The sequence below is a fragment of the Paralichthys olivaceus genome, chromosome 16 (assembly GCF_024713975.1).
Source record: "Paralichthys olivaceus isolate ysfri-2021 chromosome 16, ASM2471397v2, whole genome shotgun sequence".
Taxonomy (NCBI): Eukaryota; Metazoa; Chordata; class Actinopteri; order Pleuronectiformes; family Paralichthyidae; genus Paralichthys; species Paralichthys olivaceus.
This window is the reverse complement of record NC_091108.1, coordinates 8,927,171-8,945,892: the sequence shown is the minus strand read 5'-3', so window position 1 is coordinate 8,945,892 and position 18,722 is coordinate 8,927,171. Positions and strand designations below refer to the sequence as shown.

At 40.9% G+C, this 18,722-nt stretch overlaps 1 long non-coding RNA gene across 1 annotated transcript; it reads right to left on the bottom strand.

Annotated features, from left to right (window-relative positions):
• Positions 1–10,128: 10,128 nt before the first annotated feature.
• LOC138405159 (uncharacterized) lies at positions 10,129–18,330 on the bottom strand. Its single transcript, XR_011238840.1, has 2 exons — positions 18,041–18,330; positions 10,129–13,616 (listed from the first exon to the last, which is right to left on the bottom strand). It is a non-coding gene; the product is annotated as an uncharacterized lncRNA (long non-coding RNA).
• Between the last annotated feature and the right edge of the window lie 392 nt (positions 18,331–18,722).

Here is an 18,722-nt window from a genome sequence, read left to right as displayed (position 1 = left end):
AACTTACATTTCCCTGATTGTACTGCGGTTTTGATAGTGTACTTATACGTATACAATGCCGATACTATATATCTCGCTTATTAACATAAACACATGTCCCTTAAGAACAGGGCTGGTGCTAAATGTCTTTTAAATGTAAAATGTTAAAAAGAACATATGCTCTTTGAGTTCAAGTTTGACACATGTTATACTGTAAATTCACATGCATATTTATTTGTTCTACACAATGATAAAACACTTTGATAATTATTGTAACTCATATTTTTGCGCACATGCTTCATAGGTTATATAACCATTGTTCCTACAGTGGCAAGTTTGCAAACTTGTGTCAATTAAAACTGCATCAGAACTACATTTATAATATATATATATATATATATATATATATATATATCTCTATTTAAAAACACATTCTATTTGTAATATCTTGCATCCTACCGGCAAATATACTATTCCTTTAAATTTTGCCGTGTAAGATAATGTTCACTACAAATTGTGGCCTGTTGGCATAAGAGGTATCTGCTGGGAACATGAAAAAGAATGAGAAACAAAGTAGATCTTGTTTTTGTTTTTATTGTCTTGTTAAAATCACAGGCCTTTAAAAAAGCTTAGTAGCAGAAGTGTTTTAAATAACATACTTGAAAAGCCAATGAGGAGTAAAACTGACAAGAGCAAGAGAGACAGACAGAAAAAAAAAAAAACCCAGAGAGAGAAACATAATTCACCCGAGATGTCATAATGTTGAGTCATGTAATTAAAGTTGCCAGAGAGAGGTGAGTGATGTGCTGAGCTCAGAAAAAAAATCCTTGATTATCTCCCAACAGTCACTGGCTCACTCTCACTGTCAGAACCAATCATCCATGGGGAGAAAACCAGCATTCTTCTCCTGCAGCTGGGATTAATGAACTGACAAAATCTGTTAGCGGCACATGATGGGGCATCTGCGAGGGGCAACCACAGATAATGGCACGAGAGACCCTCTAGGAGGTTAAATATTCTCAGTTCCCATCAGCTCAATTAGCAATTGACCTTTTTGTCTGGAACACATAATACGTCATAGAGATACTGTAGAAACATGCTTAATTCCTCAGGCGTGTGAGGCCTGATCTCCCCTCTTGTGGAAAGTCCCTACATGAAATTGGTCTTTTTGTCCTTTCACCCCTTGTGTTTAGCTGCTTTCAGACATGCATTGAACTCTGGATAATTCAGAGTTTTCCTGCCAACCCCCTAGTATAAACTATGGATAGTGTCCGAGTGAGCCCAGGTGAGAATAAGGGCCTTGTTACACATATGCGAATGTTTCGGTGGCGAGCCTTCGTCTCCTGCTCACTTCCAATCAACGTGAGCAAGGAGGCGAATCACAGTGTGGCTTCAATGGAGTTCAACTTTAGTGAAATTTGACCCAAAATGTTCGCTTGACATTTGTGTATGGATGCCTACACCCTTAACCAGGATTATGTACAGAGGATTTGTTGCGACTGAGTGGGCATGATGATGACATTTCTAACATAACACAACAAAAAAACAAAAGGAATAAAAAGATGGAAAAGTTGAAAAAGAAGTGGTATACACGTAGAAGACGCAGACGAAGATGTCAACTTGGAGAGACAACGAAATTTGAGAGCTTTGGGTGATAAGTTCCGACACTGGTGTCAATGTGTCGTAAATAAAAACATTAATTTCTGCGACAGAAATGGGACATGAAAGGCAAACCCCTGGAAACTGTCTGTACCCAAACATGCAGACATTCTCCGGAGTCCATATCTTAAAAAAGGCTTTTCCACTGCTCGCCCTCCGCCTACTATACCCCCCACACTGTTGCAGGGCCCAGCTGTTGCTGCTGCTGTCGATGACCCATTTGGTGGTAATCAGGTACAAGCCAGAAGGCCCACATCCTCTCCCTGATTAACACTTCTCAAATTCTAACACAGCTCTCGACTCCTCCTCTCCTAGAATATTCGACCACAGGCTCTCTGTGAACTGCCGACCCTCGTGAGAGATGAATATCCTGCTGTTGACGTGGAAAACGGCACCATCTTTGCTTCCCTGTCTTTCTCTCTTTCTGTCTTTATTCCCTTTGAAGAGAGAAAATAATGTGCCCTCCAAGCCTGCCCCCACAACTCCAGTACAACTGATGGCTTTCCATGGCACATTTGTTTATTTGACCAAGCCAGCAGTGGAAGTGTTCTCCTGTAATCAGCTGGGTTTCTGAAAGGTTCCTGGCCTGGGGTTCTCTACCTGTAGTGGAATCTGGACCATTCATACGCTCCATTACCAGAGATGTCAGGCCAAACGAAGTCAAGGCACAACACGCAGATTAATCCCTCACCGCCTGTTACAGGATATTTGGCGTAGACATTTTTGTCTGGCCAAAAGTCTGAGGAGCGGAGGGAAAATAACTCCCTTGAAGCAACCTTGTCCAATTAAGTTTTCCCCTTTGATTTCATGGTAAATGAGCCAGAATCTTTAAAGGTTCATTTTGAACATTAAGAGCTAAATTCAAAGGAAGCCTGTGGAGTTTTTGGGCTCTGGTGACGCTACATGAAGGTAAGCGTGCCCTCATTTTGTTTGTATTGTGATCCACCACCACAGAAACCCACATGTACGCATTTAGAGTTTCATGTTCAAGTTCTGCTAGTCCACTGGTTAACTGTTGATGGCAGCAACATGTCCACAATGCTACGTTACAGCCTGTTAACTTAATTTGGACTCACCTTGAAAAAGGGATAAACAAGAAGCCTCTTAATTTTACAGCCCAAATCCATATCCATGTGTTAGAGGAGTACTTGCAATTCCCTACTATCCTAAGAGCATCTCATACCTTGCTGTAAATACTTTTATACATCTATTATTCATATTTCTATCGATCAATATTGTGTGTTCCTGCGTGGTTGTGGACGGAGGCAGCCTTGTCCGGTACATTGATATAATGCTCATATTGTTAGTCAGGTTGGAATCGAGCCTGCGGTTCTGCGTGTTTCTCCTCTGCGTGAGTGTGTTTGTGTGATCTTATTATTAGGATGCTGCCTGCTACAGAAACTGGACGAAGCTTTGTGGTTAAATAATCAGAGGCGGTGGGGGGTCTCTTCCCTCCTCGGCTCAGGCTGTGAAGTTTACAACCTTTCCATCCTCCTTTAAATTATCAGTGATTTTCGTTTGATACATTGGACATGCGCGACCACATTTCCCTCCGGTGACATGCTTCTTTTCATTCAATCCCAAACACGGTCTTTGTGGCATGGCCCCCCACTGCCAGATTTACTTAGAAGTTTCTTTGAAGTGTTTCCCCCTCTGTCTTTGCTTTATTAAGCCATGATCCAGGGTGACAACATTTCCAACCTCACAGTCTTACAAACTCACAAAGCTTGTATCTTTCAAAAACGTCTCAAAGACAATGCAGAGCTTTCCTTCCTAAACGTTTGTCCTGACATTGCAGAAAACTTTAATGTGACAGATAAAATAATGAATAACCTTTTTTTAAATCCCACCAGCAGTATTCGATTACAAGGTGACAGTTTGATCATAGCTATATTTCAGGTTTGGCCTGGCATGAAAAGGAAGTGACCTAAATTCATCCCGAGCTGATTGGCAGATCTACTTTGATCCCATTCATCATGCACAGAGTGGAGGACACAGGTAAGTGTCCCACATGTACGTTATTTGTACCTCAACAGAGGCATGATTCAAATCTGCCAAACACTGAGAGTCGGGCAGAAATGGTCACCTCAGCGTGTACAGCAAAATGTACATGTACAGCAAAATTACAAGATGAGTTTTGTTATAATGTTTAATGGACTTATGGTTAAAATGCGTCATGATCTTGCAGAGCTGTGGAAGTTTCCAACATTGTCCTCTCAGCAGTGCAAAATTATTTTGAATATACATTATCTTGTAAGTGAAGTAAGAGTGTCCCATCAGTCTCATTAAGTTCAATCAAGCTGCACCAAATTAAACATGCTGATCGATATTAGTTCCCTAAATGTGCCAGACTTTGTTCAACCAGTTCCAGGAATTATTCCCTGCAGTGAAAATGTTGAAAAACACCCTCTTGCAATGTTAAAGATCCGTATCCACACCAACATTTAATGGGATGTTTCCTGTACCCCATCCTTCCACCAAGTTTCTTGGAAATCCGTCAGTTCTTGCTCACAAACAAACAAAGCAAGAAATAAATGGACAGGGATAAAAACATGACTTCCTTCATATTAATTGGTCATTTTCAAAGGCCTACATTCAATTTAATGTGTCTAGGATTTATTTTCTATGTTGTTTTCCTTGTTGATTCAAACCTTGCTCAGCCTTACTTTTCCCTTGAAGGATGAATGTAAGTAATTAGAAGTGCACTGAAAACAAGGCGTCTTTCTTTGTGTGAAGTGAGCCACAGAGAGGCAGAGAGTGAGAGAGCGAGAGGAGGAGAGACTGATTTTTACACTTTCTGCACAATTTCCTCTCTATTTCCTCCCCGAAGACCCTCGTCTGCAGAATGTGCAGAGTGTGCTTTCTGTGGACAGGAGGCTGTGGAACCTGCCAGAACAGAAAAAAAATGAAATAAAGGAGACAGAGCGAGAGAGAGAGGACAGAAATGCTCCTCCTCCCTCCTGCGCTGCAATACATAGAGATGAAGTTATTACCCAGAAAACCTGCCTTTTTTCTTTTTTCTCTCACTTTTTATCCCAGAGTTCCCGGAACACTGAGCTACTATTACGACCGGAATACTTGGACCGCACACCGGCTACCCTCTCTGACGTTTAGAGAGAAGAAAAAACAAATGATCCTCGCAGCAAAGTGCATGGGCCTTTATTTCTGCCCTGCATCACGCCTAATTGGTGTTCATGTGAGACGGCCAATGGTAGACGTGAGGCTGAGGTTGAGCCGTGGGTGTAAATATTAGAACAGTGGGATAAAGTTCCCAGCCGGCCCCCTAATAACCGATTCCAACTTTTGTCTTGGTTCCAGGTAATAATGGTGATAAACTGCAAAAAGATCCCTGTGAGTTTGAGCTCAGGTCAAATATGAAGCCCATAAGTGATTTTTCACGCAACAACCATTAAATATATTGACTGATAGTGGATTTTCTTCCTCGTTAATATGTTAATTTCTTGCCTTTCTAAGATGCTTGTACGCCTTTCTGCAAAATGCTTCATAAGGCATATGATTCAGATTTAGATTATTAAGATTGAATACAAGACAGTTTTATTTTATGTTGTGAAGTGTGGACCTCGTATCTTATTTATAGTATCATATTATGTGATCTTCCAAAAGCAGGATGTCATCATTGTTGTAGATCAAGTTTTTTTCAAGCTAGAGAAACTAGAATGGCACTCTGCAAAGTCCCCTTAACTTTTAGTCCCCCAAATGTGCCAGATTTTTTCATCTAGATCCATGAATTACTCCGTCAAGTCAAATTAGTTCCTGGAATCTCCCCCTGACCCAGATCCACACCAAAATTTTATTGAGTTATTCCCTGACCCACATCCTTCCACCGAGTTTTGGTGTAATGTGTCCAGTAGCTTTTGAGTAATACTGCTAACTAACAACAAACCAGACAACACACTGACATGGGTGAAAACCCTATGCATTATATTTAAACATCATGTGATTTACTCGCATGTACAAAGTTGTTCTTGTTATTAAACTTTTTCTAATTCTTGGAAAAATACGATTGCCCTTATAACTGTCAATAAGATAATATTTGCATTCACCAAAATAGCAGCATCTAACAGCCTTGCTCTTCTATCAGTGAGTCATCGTCCACTTTGGACGAAAAAAGCAGCGTAAACATCAACAAACCTTTCCAAGGGCAAAAGTTTTCACTGACTGATGCCTGAATTTGTCCTTTAAAGCCACGGTCAATGATACCTCTCACAGTGATTCTTCACAGTCGACAGGTGCCGAGAACGGCTGCAGTTGGCGACCATTTGGCTGCAGCAAATTGAAGCCGCAGTCTGAGGACCACGCAAGGCCTCTCCTAATATACAGCAGGAGAACCTGTGAAGCAGTGCTTGCACAATGGGTGTCAGAGCAGAGGAAGCTGGAGTCAAAGAAGGAAGGATACCCTCTTAAAAAGTAGGAAATGAGACTCCAGGATGCCAACTGCTCACCATCAAGGATCGGGTCAGACAGTGAGACACTTTACTCAATCGTCTATTTCACCGTCTGCAACGACAACACGGCTCATTTCAACACACATAGGATGCGACAGAAAACCACAGGAACGCCACATTTAGTCATAGATGAAAATAGTCTTAAAATAATCGACTGGGTGTTTTGTTTGTGCTTCAAGTTACGGCATGTGTGGTTTTTTTATTTGTATATATTTGTTTCTCAGACAACAAAACACAGACTGATGTGTTTTTACTTTTCAGTTTTCATGAGTCATCAACCGCTGCTGACACTGTCAATTAAAAAAAAAAAAAAAACTTTATATGTTTTTATATCAATCCTCACCGCAAATAATAACCTACTCTCATCTGATACAACTCTCACACAGACACACACACACGCATAGGGGTGTGGTGGGGAGTTCAGGAGCAAGGCCAAGTGCTGTGGAGAGGGAGAGGAAGGAGAGGGGAGATGGGTAGATAGACGGGAGTCATTAAGATAGCTATGGTGTCGTTGTAATTCATCAAGCCTGATAAGGCTGTGGGGCCGCTGCCAAGGAGCAAGGTGTGGCCCTCTCCATCTCCAATCACCGTCAGTGGTAGCGTCCCCCGCAGCCGCTGTTGTTTTTAGGCTGACTATTAATATCAGTGTTGACGAAAATGGAAATGAGGACTTACAGCTGGCAAATCTGGATCGTTGACTATCTGATGTGAGGATTTCATCATAGCCTTTGTGAATTAACTCCACAAAAGAGATAATGTTTTCTACCCAGTCTGTTTTATGCTTGGTTTGTTTGTAAGCAGGATTGAACAAAAACAACAGATTACCTCGAAACTTGGTGGAAGGATGCATGATGGGTCAGGGAATAAACCCAATACATATTGGTGCAGATCCATATCAGGGGGCGGATCCAAGGATTTCACTTTGGCTTTCTTTAATATTGTCGGCATTTTTCAATATTCTCCTCTATTTCTCAGTTGATGATTTATGGATCTTGATGAAAAAAATCTGGGATTTTTAGGAGACTGATATTTATGATTGTGTGCAGATCCAAAGAAAAAGCAGAGTGCATTGAATTATTGAGATAAAGCTGCCAGGACCTAAAAAATACACAAAATATATTTTTTAACTGTTTAAAGACACAATTATGTAAATGTGAGTATAATATAGTTTATTTAAATGAGATGAGTTGTGTGAAAGCCCCACATCAGCACTTTAAATTTTTTTCATCTGCTTTCTACAAGATATATTAGCAAAGTTTTATCACAACAAATAAATATCACCCTGTGTTTTCACCAGTGAATGACCAGGACCCCAGAGGTTTGTAAATAGAACTCAGAACATGCACCAAACTCAAAACCATCCAGGGAGTGTACAGAGATGTGTTCATCAACACTGTGATGGACATTTTGCAGTTGCACTTTTTCCACTCCTTCCATCGCTTGGGTAACAATACACAACCAATGCAAGGAATGAACTGTGTCTCTGCACGTTAACTCTCCACCCTTGACTGGGATTTTTTGGAAACCAACGTGGCTTCACTGCACCTGGAGCGAAATTTTCAGTTGCACAATCCATCAAGTGCATACACACACACACGTCCATACAGTCAAACCCATCAATAAATGAAACAGTAAGCACTGCCACTGAAAGAACGAGACTAAACTGAAGTGTTTTGCTCTTTAAATTAAGCAGGAAATGATGTGTGATCCATCGCTGTGCGTCTCCTGAGGTGATGATGGATGGATCCGTCAGCCATGTTATCTCCAAGTTAAATGACTCCACTTGATTGATCTCTAACAAAAGTTTCCCTCTTGTATCAATCATCCGTTTCCACCGTCATGCACCACATGACCAGGACACCCTGCCTCCAGAGTGACCTGTACAGTGAAAACCTGCACAAATGGTCATTTCTATGAGTGACCGAACGCCATCAAACAGGCCTTCTGTTCCAAATGGCATTGAGGCAAACACACCCAGGCCTGTTCTTAAATAAAAAGCTGCTTGTGACTGAAACCGAAGACCGAAGTGGTGGAATAGAAGCTCAGGAATGTTTCCATTTTCAACACCTTCTTGATAAGGTTTTGCAAACTATTTCGTATGGTTTGTGAAACATTGATGAAAGAGAGCATTATGTCGATATACAGGGGCTGTGCCGGGGGGTTGGGTGAACCGAGAGGTCCGAAAAATAAGTGGAGGAGAAAGTTAAGGCCTCCTGCTGCATTTAGGAGGTGTGAAGGGCCGTGCAGGTTCCAGTGTTCAGCATCTGTCCCCCTGAGCAACAAGGAAGGCTGTGTGGTGACCAGCTTACCTCACTGCACAAAGGAAGTCCTGTGTTTTTCATGCACACACACACAGTGAAACTCACACTGCAGCACATGACCCCTGAAGCTTTTCTCCTCGTCACAAGGCACACGTTTCCGAGCCCCGGCTTACAAATGCGTGTTTGCTGACAGCCTGCTGGTTTTCTGAGCTGCAGGGGAGAAGAGTGAAGAGCTTTAACCCTCATCTCTATCCCTCAGGCTGATAAAGTGCTCTGATAAGCTGTAAGGTGCTGGTGAAGAGTGGCTGGCCCTCAGCCCCCAGGGCTACAAGCTGAAAGAATGGTTTGTCTCGGGCAAAGCAAAGAACCATACAGAAAAAAGTATACGGAAAGTAGAAGAAAAAAGGGAGAATACGTCCAGAAGAAAGGAATTGGAATAATGATGGAGTGATCTGGGTGCAATGTATGTCTCTGTATATGCAGTTGTGCAGGTATGTGTGCATGTGTTTGTGAGAGCCTACCAGCTGTGGGCGTTGAGCGGGGGGGCAGGGTGTAGAGAAATGGGGGAGCCCTGCCATGTGTTTATGTTGACTAATGAGCTAATTACCCAACCCCTAATCTACCTCAACTTGTGTCATTTCACAGGAATGCCGCAGCAGTCAAACGCTTGCAGATTATGGGTCATTTCCTGACAGTTAAAGGCAAACTACTACAGCAGTAATTCCTCCGCACACCAGGCGTTAAACCACAAGTGCTGCAGCCTCTCCATTTGCCTTTATTGTCATAAAAACGCGACTACAGGTTCAAAATTTACGAACAAGTCGACCCCGACATCTTTCCATTTATTAGTCGGATGATTTGGTGTGTTTGTTTAAGCACGTATCCGTCTCTGTCATCTCTGCTTGGTATGTGTCAGCCCACAGTTTCGTCATTTGTACAAGTTAAGCATGTCATAAATTTTCAGGTTATTTTATCAACACCGGTCCGTACAAGGTAGATTTAGTGTTGTAATTAAGAACCAAAAATAATTGCACCTACTTGACTTCTATCAAAATGCATATTGTAGCCGTCCAATGAAAACCACGTAGTGATTTAGATTTTGTGTTTCTCTATTTTTTAAGTCATGAAAATGATTTTGTCATGATTTTGTCAAAGCTTTTATCCAAAACTCTCACTCTTTATGATCATGATAAATGCCATGGATGTTTCAGGTTTTTGAGAATTATAAAGAAGCTTCTCATTTAGCAAAAGAATACCATGCTACTGTAATGCTTCTACTATTGCTTCATCCATAATCAATCTATCTCTTTTTAAATTGCTACCTACACAGGTGGCAGCTGTCCAAAGTGAAGCATAAGTCATTTTTAAATATGATGAACCTCCTGAAAGTCCATTCTTAACCAGGAAGATGAAAGTCAAAGATTTTGAGGGCAAACAGGCAAAAGTTTTAAAGTACTTTACGAGAATGAAGTCAATCAAATCTGTGAGTCACAGTCAGCATGGGAGGTCTCCATCCCCTCCACCCACAGCGAGAAGGTGTGAGTGGGGATTTAGTGAACTCTCCCACCCCCCCAACCCACTTGTTCATCATCCCCCTCCCCTGGGGTGCACGCTGCTCCGCTCCCCCCAACAAGCTCCCATCCATCACTCCTAAGATTTCACTTTAATAGGTGGTCCCTCTTCCTCCTCTCACACAGCCTTATGGGAAAATGTGGCTAAAGAGAACAAGACAGGGAAAGGTGAAAATCAGGACTGGAGAAAAATGATGATTGATGAGGGTCATTTTTAATACTGATACATGACTGATATTACAACAATGAGCGTTGCTGACATTTTTATCTAGTTTTTAGTATTTTATTCAACCAGGATTTTTGATTAATTCTTTTAATTTAACAATACATACACTTTACGGCCCTTGTATTTGTTTTTCCAATTCTGTTGTCTTGCAGTTCAGTTGTTTATAAAGAGGGGGACAGTGTTATTATCTAAAATCAGGAAATCCAATTTCTACAAAACCATTTTTTTCAATTCTAGTATCCCCACTGTATCCGTGAGTAGGTATTTTCTAATGTGACATATTTGTATTTGTTATATTTGTCAGGATAGAGTCTTATCATCTGTGTGTGTGGATTAATTGTTTGTGCACTCTGGTTTGTGCTCCCACATGCCTTTGGGGAATTAATCCAGTATTTTTAATTGAACCAAAGGAAAGAGTCTAAAATTTCATACTGGCTCAAAAAATATTTATACATTTTTATACGTGGTGTCTGGTATTAACAACCACATACAGTTTATATATTTTTATAGTATACCTGTAGAATTTATCATAACAGTGGTTTGTTCGCAGTTGCGTCCACATCCACATTTCAAAGGACTGAACACGTAACTCCAGCACGCTGCCGAGGAGCCCAGGCCGGAGTTGTGCAGTAGCCCCCTTTATTCAAACAGAAGGCAGGTTGGTTGATATTTAAATGGCCTCTGTTTGTTTTTCTTCTGGTCCCGTGTGTGCATGTGAGCCCAGCATAAAGGGCCGCGTCCTTTTGAAGGGGATAGCACCAGGAAAGTGCGGGGGGAAGGAAACTTTGCTTTGGTGTTTTATATATCAGCGGAATGACTTCCCTCAAATAAAGACGTGTTCCATTCTGCCGCTCGGTCTGGAACAAGCAGCTCGTTTCCTGTCCTGAAAACTTGCAGCGTGTTCGAACAATGCAGCCGGCCAGGATAGAGGAGATGTCACGTCTCGAGGATCGGGCGCGATGCTTCTGTTTGACCGCAGGTTCGGGCATGAATCATGTGTTTACAGTATATGTGACATTTGAATGAACTAACACAATTGCACCATTTGGATTAATATAAATGCTGAAACAATAGATAGCGGCTTTTTCATCTGGAGCAAAAGGCGAAGATGAAAGCGTTTCCTCTGGGGCTGTAAAGTCTCTTTAAACTCACTTTTCAGCCATAAACGGTAGCCACACAATACATCGGATGAGGATTGAGACACTTGTGCTAATTAATGAATTCCCGTTGGATTAATCTTCCTCCAAATGTTCACATTTCTGCTAACTGCCATGTCCACACCGCGGACAAAGGCATCCCTTTGCCTCTCTCCGCTGGGAGCTCGCCATGCAGAGTTTCTCACTCACGCTGCCCCCTCATCAAATTACAGCCCTGCTCCCTCCTGTCATGTTGGCAAACAAAGGTCTTAAAGCACACTCCCAGAGTAATTGCCTCTAATCTCAGACATAATGTGGTCTTTCATGTCAACTGCTCGCAGAGAAAAGGGAGCTGTTGTTCTCTTTGCCGTCTTTCACCCCCTTGTGTTCTCCCACTTTCACTTTGAGGAGCCCGGTTTGAAAATGTTACAGCGATTTGATGAGTTTTCCATTTTTAGAAAGCAGAAGGCTTTTATTGTGACACAGTGTAAACATTTTAAGAAGATAAAAAATTTGCTCAGAACGACCTCCACCTCTGAACAGATGATGTGGCTACAATAAACGCATGAAAAGCAGTAAAGCCTGGAGAAACGTCTGGCAGTGCTGCGTAGTTCTCGGTGAGCTCCTCCACCTTTGGCCTGAATTCTCTCCGTGGTGAGCATCAGGCAGTCTGCAGCTGGAAGTGTTTCTGTGGTTTGGCCAGGTGTCTCTCTGCCCTGCCTGGGACAAGGCCTCAGCGGGGCCTGGGACTGGATTGTAGGAGCAGGCTGGAGGCGCTGAGTGAGCTGGCTGCCCCTCCGTGATCTGAAACGTCCCGCAGACCCACATGACTGGTGGTCAGCTGTAACTGATACAACACAAGAGCATGGCTGGAGGGGGAAAAGGTGAAAATGAAGATGTGTGTGTGTGTGTGTGTGTGTGTGTGTGTGTGTGTGTGTGTGTGTGTGAGCATGTGGGGAAGAGACAGGGAAACGTAGAGCTGTGGGGGGAAAAAGAAAGTAGAGGAAAGAGAAAGGAGAGAGGGGATAATGGAAATTTTGGACAAATTCTCCAGCTAAAGAGGCCCTTTGGTTAAAAAATATGGAACGCAAGCTTTAATATGGTTTCCAGGGGCTTTGGCAAGCAAAGATGAACATATCAAGTAAAAAAACATAGTATCTGATATCTGTACTGCGCTCGATGGAGAGCGAGTACAGGAGAGGAGAGCACATGGGTAAGAGGAGATGCAGTGTTTCTAAAACCATTCATTGGGTTTTTTTTAAGGGACCCAGCTGTGAGCCCTGGAGGTCCCGAGCTTTAACTGGGGCCGAGTCAGCACAGTGAAGCCGCGGCTGCAGCTTCAGAGCCTGGTTAGCCGTGACCTGATGTTCCAGGAGCCTCAGTGAATTGATGGGCCCCAGGAGAGTCATCGCCAGGCCCTCGAAACAATCACCCATTCATCCCTTCAGCCACAACAAGTGAGCGAACACCCTGCAGCCTTCGATGTTGACGAAAATTGTTTTAAAAATGCGTTCTTGTGATTACACTTTAAAGTGTTCAGGGATTTTATTTTACCCACACGTTTTTTTTTTTAATTTTAAATAAAATAATATGTTGCAAGACGCCGGTGTGTGAGCCCACTGGGTGTAAGTTATCCCACACCACCACCTTTGAAATTCTCAGGCGAGCGTCCATTGTGAAATTTTAAGAAGAACACCAAATAAGTGTATATTCCCCTGTGAATTTGGCGAGTATATTTTTGGATTATGTGGCTGAACCTGGCTCGAGCCCATCACGCCTCATCTGCCAGGACTACACTCTGCTCTTACATAAGACAGAGGAGCCTGGCCAGACATCTAGACTAGTCCTTATGTGGACAAAAAAAAAAGGGTGTGTTCATTGCGTCCCCTCGCCCAGATTCATCCACCGTAACTGTATCAACCGGCATTTCTCCAGCGTTTTCAAAGTCCCTTTAACCCTCGAAGATGAGAGGCCCGGGGGTCAGCTGCACATCAGTCACATTTTTCTGCGAGTTACTAGCCAGTTATTTATAGAGCAAGAACAAATATACAATGGAAGGAGGGTAGTGGTTTGAGTAGCAGGCAGGTTAAGCCCCAGGAACATCTGTCCTTTCAAAGGCATCTGCTCCTTGGTATGCCCAGAATCCACTCCAGGGGTGTCGGCGCTTCACTGGTAGTCAGAGAGCTGGCATGCTAGTCAAAACAGAGCTGGAGAAGGGGAGGTGAGGAACCTCATCCGAGTCCAATCTCCCGTATCACCAAGTACAGTGCAGGTTCCCAAAGTCACCTGACTGCCTGACAGTGCCCGGGTTGGTCATGCTGTGTAGGGCAGAGAAACATTTCTGAGAGGAGAAGAGACTGTGGAACTGTAGTGAGGAAACCTGATTTGTTGTTCATAGAAGTTTTCAGTAGGATTGTCAAGTTGGTTTGTAGCTGGAAGCGCATTTGATATTTTTCATAGTTTTTTTACCTAATTTTAATTTTGAATAATGTAATTTTACTTTATAATCATGACTTCCATCGTTATTCAACTTCAAACTCTTTGTGAGGAATTTTAAACCATTTGTAGAGTGTAGTATGTAGCCAATGGAGAACAGGTACAAATGTAATTTATTACTGGATTTATGTTTTTTTTGGTGATCAGTTTGCCTTTGTACTATTTTTATTTTCCTTCTGAAAGTCACATGACATCCTCTCAATGCTAGAACAGTACAAACCTATGTGTGTGTGTGTGTGTGTGTGTGTGTGTGTGTGTGTATATATGTGTGTGTGAGGCCAATGCAGTCTTTGTTTTGTCTGTCTGTGTCAGAGATGCTTCATTACACAGTCGTAAATTCAGCTGTGCTGACGCTCCCAGGCCGACCTCTCACTCTCTTTCTCTAATTCACTCTGACATGCATGGAAACACACACACACACATGTGTAAGGAAGATGTCAACATCTTTATTTACCCCTTGTTTTCTACTGACATTTTCTAAATAACTTGCATCTTACATTGTAAATTATTCAAAAATAATTTATTTTTCCTCATGTCTAAACACAACATGATACTTATAAATCAAACATTAGGTGAATCAGAAACTCATATTTTGTAAATATTTAAAAAAAATTATAAATGTATTTTTAACTTCACCACTTCATTTAAGTTGCTTCATGATTAATTTAATTCATAGTCTGGTTTTACATTTTCTATTAGTGTTTATGTTTTTATTTGATCAAATTAACATTGAATGAAAACAACTGTGTTTTCCTTAGCTGTGTAAAATATGTATTGTTGTTTCTCTATTTGTTCACTTCTGTGAATTAGGTGACAAAAAGTATAACTGTGCAAAAGTATTAATTGAATGAGATTTTTTTTTTTCCTTTTCCTGTGGCCCTGGTGTGTTTTACTTTCTCAGCCATGCGTTGCAGTACAAGTAAGGAAACTTTGAGGATGAACAGCAGACTAAATAAACTCACTGAAAGCAGCAATATCACATACTTGAACTGGCTGAGAGACGTATTATTTCTGGAACTGTTTTGAAACTTTTCATTTTCTGGGTAGAAGATTTATTCGCTCATTGTGTTTAGCAGTTTAGTTTATACTGGATTTATGTTTATGTTATACAAAGTAAACTTTTTTTGTAACAAACCGATTTATAGCACATACTGCAAAAATAAAACAAATAACTAGTTTCCAGTCTCATTGTCACATCCGTTATAAAGTTGTCTCCTTAGGCACAACACGCACTGTTCAAACTGTTAATTTTATAATTTTATAAATTCAACCTTTTTGATATAATCCTAAATATATCAGGCTCCATTTTAATGTGATGACAGATCAATTAGTGCATCAAAAAGCTTTAAAAAGCAGCTTACATCTAACCTAATCTCCAGTTTATGTGTGTATGGGCTCACCTCAGATCATGTTTATGACAGATTTTGGAGAAATCGGTGCCATAACGGAAATTAACGTTGGCAAAATGTATATTTCCATTTAAATATTAGCAACTTATACCTCTTCAAAGAATAACCTTAATTTTCACTCATTTCTTTGGTTATGATGAATTTAATTTGACTGATGAATCACAGTTTAACACATTCACATTCTTCATTATTTCTGAGCATTGTGGAGAGAGATCCTTGCAAAACATGTCCAATCACAGGAAAAAAGGTTTTTCAATTCAAAAATCAAATAAAGCTACATGTGAAATGGGCCCACAAGAGGTTAAAATACTTATTATAGTGCAACGAATCAAGAAAACAGACAAAAATAACTTTTGAAATTGTAGTAGAATCTGGCCCATTCGTTTTTTGACTGAATGCAAATTATTTCACCACTGTACAATTGTTAACAGTGAATTATTCTTGTGCAGCAAACTAACATCCATTTACATGAATTTTACAATAACAGACTCATTACATGCAAAGTACATCCTGTAACTCTTCTGTGGGGGGGGGGGGGGGGTCACACTTGCAATGCATGATGGGATGTCTGATTTTTTTTTGCGATTAAGTTCTTTTCGTTTGTTGACTTGCCTTTAACCATTAATGATTTGATTTTCCCAAAACATCACACTATTATAACATTTTAACAGTGTTGAGACACTATTATAATATATTATTTTACAACAATATGGATTTATAATTTCTTGGCTTCTATATTATCATTAAATAAAGTATCATGTGTTTAAAATTTGAGAAACAATAGGGGAGACAGCTAATAATTTAACCATAAGCAATGTTAAATATTATGTTTGCCTCTGTAGATATTTACAATGCACCATGAATCAACGTATCATGAAAAGAGAAAAGTTCAACAGAGTTGTCAAACGCCCGTGGTGGAAAGGAATCCCCCTGTAATTACATTTTAAGAGCAGAGGAAGCTGTAGGCCCGAACCCCGTCATTTAGTCGGCATTAAATAAACACGAGTCCCATCAGCGTCAGATATGGCCTCACACAGTCGCACTGTAAATGATGACTTTCATGGCCGTGAGCACAAAAATCTGGGGTCATGATCAGGGTATGTGAAGAGCAGTCATGCTATTGAATGATATATTAAATGTGGGTTAATCATTAAAGAGCCCAAAAATGCACGGTATTAAAGCTGTGCTGTATCATCAGTCCATGTTCATCCCTTCTAAAAATGTGGAACACTATCAATATAAGATGCCGATTATTCAGCATGAGGAAAGATCAGCAGGCAACATGTTGTTACTTGTCAGGGGCATAACACAGCACAACACCAGTAGACTGTGGATGATGACACTAAAGCTTTTCTTACAACAAACACAGTAACACAGGGACATCCATAGATTAAAAAAAATATCCTCACTCATAAAAAAGGAATGTTATATTTATTGAAAAGATAAATGTGTTGATCACAGGGAGGCATGCTTGTTTTCCAGACAACTGAAACGTGATATCCAGCACATGTGATGGAATTTCTATTCTTCATCTGCCCCGGCTCGCCTCTGATGCCGTGCCAATACCCTGAGTGTAATGAACTCCTAAGAACTTACGACGACGCGCATTACCGAGGATTTAGACTCGTTCAGTGACAATTGTGAGTTTGAGATCAAAAACAACAATTTGTTCTGCAATTATAAAACAATGCCAGATCGATTACTGTCTTAAGAGTTAGCTTTCAAGTCTTATTTGCTTTTTAAAAAGTGAAGGATATATTTTTTTGATTACATTTTTTCCCCTATTAATCATCATTATAATTTACTGTGATTTTCAATTATTAAAATAAAGTTTAAGATTATGAACATGTAACCAACAACTTCTACAGGATATGTGGTATATTGAAAAAACTCCAACCACTGCAATAATGAGTCCTATTATAGCATTATCTCTTTTTTATGTTTATATATTTTTCCAATGTTAAATTTTGATTTACAGCTCAGTCATTTGGACAGGCCTCTGATGAGTGCTGTCTCTCTGTTGTAGTGAGTGTGAGCAGTGCAAACGCTGTGACACAATAAAACAATGTTAAACACTGGATCTGCTCAGTGAATTAGACATGAAAAAGGTTTTGAGCCCAACAAAACATTTCTCGCCAACTTTTCCAGTCTTATCATAAATCATTCAATCGCCTGCCAGCTGTGGATAAAGAAGGAGTTTTAAAATATACAATGTTTGCTTTTTAAAGTATGGTTTCATAATTTAGGAATCTTAGTAGAAGTGACATAAACAACAAGTTCATTTAGACTTGTTTTCAATTTTCCACCCACTAATATGCCCCCAGAGGTCCCACGCTCAGGGTCTCAACTGTGCAACGCACCAAATATTTAGGGTAATAGCTGGTTACTGTGCTATCTCCACCACTACAAGCTGTCAGTCTCTGCTCCGGAGCTAATTAAAAAAGGCCCTGGCGCTTTATTTGTTTGCACACACTCCGAGGGCAGAGCAGGAACAGTCAGGCATGGGGGCATGACACACACGCCATGCCCCTTTAAATCACTCCCCTGTGCCAGAATGCTGACACCACACCAAGAATCCTGACAAAACATTTACAGCGTCCCCAGTGTGGGCGAGACACAAAGGGAAGTCATGATGGGGAAGATTTGTAGGCACAGTCCAACAACCGAGTTTACAGAAAAGTATACAAAGGCTGATCATTGTTCTATTGCTGCAACATTGCCCATAGTTTTGGTTGTTTTCATGAATTATGTCATGCCTAGCTTGTGCTCCTTTTCTTTATTAAGTACAGGAGAATTTCCTTAGTAGAAAATAATATAAAATCAAGTTAATTACTTACCATTTAGCCCCAGGCCTTCATCCCATTTACCCTCGAACCTGCTGTCCTCTCCTGCCTGCGTTTCTTTTTCCTCTTGTGCCACGGCCGCCGTCTTTCGTGCGTTTTGCTGCCTGCTGAAATCTGGACGTTTGGAGAAGTGACACAAAGATGGAGGTGGCATGGAATAAAAGACCTACATTTTAATTGTGTTGCAGTGGACCCTGAGGCCACCGACTGCTGCGGCCTCATGGCTCTCTGCTGCCACCTGTCTGTCTGAGGAGGATCGGGTGAGGAGCTGCGGTGTCTGAGGCTTGAACTGCAGAATGTGCTGAGTAATGTTTAGGATCATAGTGAAATAGCTTTGATGGTCTCGAGAAATCGAAATGTCATTTATTTCTTCTTTCATTGACATGAGGGACAGATATTAAGATCTTTTTATCATGTGTTCATTTTTAAAACTTTCATTGAAACTTAAGCACAAGACTAAACACACAAATTACAGCATGAAAATTCTAATGTAGTGTGACCAGACTTATTGGAGATCAATAATCGTATTGACTCCCTATAGGACGGCTTTAATATTCCTACAAATGAGTGTTTTGGAGAGTGAACTGGTGCTTTGCATGATTTGATAGCCCAACAGGAAGTCGTTGAAGGTCTAACATAAATAGCAATCAAAGCAAGAGTAAACCAAACAGCAGCT